Source organism: Tenrec ecaudatus, chromosome 5 (assembly GCF_050624435.1).
Source record: "Tenrec ecaudatus isolate mTenEca1 chromosome 5, mTenEca1.hap1, whole genome shotgun sequence".
Classification (NCBI taxonomy): domain Eukaryota; kingdom Metazoa; phylum Chordata; class Mammalia; order Afrosoricida; family Tenrecidae; genus Tenrec; species Tenrec ecaudatus.
This window is the reverse complement of record NC_134534.1, coordinates 85,242,434-85,246,129: the sequence shown is the minus strand read 5'-3', so window position 1 is coordinate 85,246,129 and position 3,696 is coordinate 85,242,434. Positions and strand designations below refer to the sequence as shown.

The 3,696-nt window shown below is 39.9% G+C and overlaps 1 non-coding gene across 1 annotated transcript; it reads right to left on the bottom strand.

The window, feature by feature from the left end:
* Positions 1-778: 778 nt before the first annotated feature.
* On the bottom strand, positions 779-949 carry LOC142449373 (U1 spliceosomal RNA). The gene has a single exon (XR_012784568.1). It is a non-coding gene; the product is annotated as a U1 spliceosomal RNA (small nuclear RNA).
* Positions 950-3,696: the final 2,747 nt, after the last annotated feature.

Here is a 3,696-nt window from a genome sequence, read left to right as displayed (position 1 = left end):
AACCCCTTATGGGAGTAGAAAGTCCCATCTCTCTCCTGCAAAGTTCATGTAGTTAGCCTTAAATTTAAAACGTTATCATTTGTTCTCCCTTTTTATCCATCTTAAATTTGCCCTAATTGTATCATTTTCTTCTTTGAGGTTAAGACCCTTCTGCATTTTATTTTGTTATTGTTGTTGCAGGAGAATTTTGTTGCTGCTGTTTTTTCTATATAGCAAATCCAGGATAAGTAAATCTATAGACACAATAACTAGATTCATAGTTTCTTAGGGTTTGGGTAGGAGAGGTTGGTGAGAAATGGGGAGCTAATAATAATGAGGACATGATTGAAGAGAATGTTTTAAAATTCATTATAGTGAAGATTACACACTCTTTTAAAATATATTTAGCCTATTGAATTTTATAGAATTTTAATTATATGCCAATGAAACCATAAAAAGTTAAAAAAGTTATACTTTTAGAAATTCTATGGGATTACAATGAGACCAAAATGACTGGATATCAATAAATTTGGTTTTGATGAGAATGATAACTATATATTGATTATAAAATGGTGTGTGAGAGTGGCATCTGACCTCCCCTAATTTCACAAGAGGGAAATAAAATCATTATCATTGGCTGAACAAGATTGAGTTCTATGACGGTGAAGTCAGACATGGCCCACTCTGCTTTTCTGACAATTGTCCCTCCTACAATGCTTTTGCGTTTTCATAAATTTATAATTTATTGCAATGACTCACAGAATTCGCAACAATGATCCTTTTTTTCTCTTTTTTAAACCAGGGAAGAGCACGGACGCAGTCCCCCACTACCACCAAGGATGCAGTCGAGTTTCCCACATTTGGGGAAATCACAGGGGTCAGCACATCCGGAGTACACTGGGTGAGCCTCGCCCTGGGAAAACCACCTCCATGATCAGTGATCATGGTATCGCCCCTGGCAAGTAAGTATAGACAATGATCCTGGATACAACGTTTAATAGAGAAATTGACAGATGACAATTCGGATCAGAAATGCTCAGGATACGGGCGTTCCCTCAGGTCCGTTTCTGGCTCCTGGTTCTGCTGTGGCTGCTCCCCTGCCGCTCCTGTGGTATCCCAGCTGTCTCCTGGATCAAGGAGGTTCAGTGTTCAGGATCTCATAGTCCAAAGGACACCCTCTCCTGGATCTTGCTGATGGTGAGAACTCTTACCCTCACTGCTGATTTTATAGCAGCAGGATAGCACTCACAATTAAACGTTTAACACAGTTTAAGCCTGAATTATACAATCAATCAATAGATTTGATTCAATATCTCCCCCCACTTTGTTACCCAGACCTGGCAGGAAGCAAAGGACATTTTGTCAGAGTAATAAAGGGTATGGCTAGAAGAACCTTATTAAATAGCTCATTACATTGCAGGTCACCCCTGGCTCTTCTAACCGTTATCCTTTGCATACATGAAGGGATTCACTATTAATTACTTTACTGTGAACATACCCATAAAATCTTGTAAGCCAGCCAATCCATGCTTTCAATCACCACTCTCATTTGAGATCTCCTATTACCCAACACTAACAACCCACATGTTCTGAAGAGACAAGAATACTTCTTGATGTGAAGAATTTTTACTTCTGGTTGGACCTTTGACCATTTGAATCCATAAGCAAAGCCTGGTACAGAGCAAGCCATCTAATTGCAGTAGTGAACACTAGCCCATAGTGTAAAACATCCCTCTTTCCCATCATTTGTTCAGATTCTGGAAACTCTGGTACTATCCATGAGTCCAAAGTCTATTGGCTACCAACTGCAAGCTTGGGGTCCACAAACACCTCTTGGTACTTCAGACCATCTGGTCCCTTCAGACACGCTCATCAGGCTAGCCCTCTGGTTCTAGGTCTTGCCTGGAGGCTCAGGATCCACATGACTCTTGAAACTTCAAAAAAGCCAGCCCTTTCTCTCCTTTCTCATATTTAGTCTCTGTAAATCAGGTAAGCGGATGCCGATGCAATGTGTCCAAACACAATTGTCTCTACAGAGCTGTATTTTCCCTGATTTCCGCTCAACTCATGGGCCCAGTGTTTAGCCACAACAAATACACTAGGCTGCCTGTTCACTGGCTCTCTTTAACTTTCAGTCTTAGAGGGAGATTTTCCCTGATGGGCAGACTTTCCCTCCATTGATGCAGCCAGTGGCAAATAGTTACTGAAAGTCTGAAATGCTAAAATCTCCTCTCCTCCCCACCTTGCCCCACCCGTCTCTCTTGGTCTTCCTTTAAAATGGAAGTCTCCTGTCCTCTCAGCAGTTTGTATGAGCCTTACATTTCCAGCTAAGCCTCCAATCTTCTGGCTTAAAGCTAAAGTTGTTCTTCCCCATTTTGGCATATCCAATCATATATTTGAGAAAAAATGAGGCTTTCCACTGCTGTGAAGAGCCACAGCCTTGGAAACCCACAGGGACAATTCTACCCTGTCTTATGGGGTCGGTATGAGTCAGCTTCAACTCAATGAGAGTGAATATGAGTTTTGAATCATATATAGACTGATTGAGGGCTTCTAAGTTCCCTGTTATAAATAAATTGATTACTGCCACATATTTAGGCCTATTTTATAATGCCAGGCAGGAGAAACTTTCAATATTCATAGTGCATCCTGACAGACATATAACCCTTAATGTTTTTAAATAATACCTGAATTTTCTCTTCACCCTAGATTGTGTTGCCATTTATGTCCAGATGACCTTGGGCTTCTGGCAGGGAAATCCAGTAGTCCTGACCACTTTTCAATCATCTTATTTAATCAATCTAGATTTTGGCCACTGCTGAAGTATGGTATCTTTCTCCCCTCAGCTGAAGCATGATTCTCACATTTCTTTCATTCAGTACAGGAAAAAATAACCAAAGAAATCATCTAAGAATCCAAGTTTTACCTCCTCAACCCTTTGGTCTATTCTAGAGCCATTGCGATGAATCTCGTACTTGATCCCACCTGTTCTGTGGACTCTCCAGTTCACAGAGCAATTGCGTTTCCTAATAGTGTGTCATAGTCATATTGTGCTTTATAATCAACCACAAGCTTCAGGCATATAATTTGAGTTGGGCCTGAGAGGGTAGTAGTGCATGCAGTATTCTCTAAAGCTTACATATGAACAAACAGGTTGAGAAAGCATAAACGAGTTTCAGAAAGTTGGAGAAGGCAAGGAAAAGGTCAAAAGAACATTGCTTCTTACTATGCAGCCATCCTTATGCCATCACATCCTACAATTAGGAACTATATCCTTTGTTATTAAACTTATGTAAAGAGAACTTTACTAATTCCAATTTAATTTTGCATTCAATCATTGTATTGACTTTCTATTTGTGGATATAATAAATCCATTTGCTGATTTTTTCAGTGTGAACATAAATCTGCAATTTCATTTTATAAACTACTGTTATAGGTCATGCTTATGTACAATAGGTGAATGAGAATATCCAAAACTATGTAGCAAAGTACATGAGGTTGTTAATTGGGAACTCTGCTGCATAGTTCTTTGTTGACTCCTTTCTCTTGTTCCCAAAGCAACACTCTAGGAGAGATGAGAATGGAGGTGGAGGAAGTGGGAGTTTCAGAGAAAAGATGAGTGTATTAGCAAAAAAGCAAATCGTGTGATTCATTTCAGATTGTCATGGAAGGCTACCAGCCCAGGAGAAAACTCTGCTCTCACAAGACTTCCAGAAT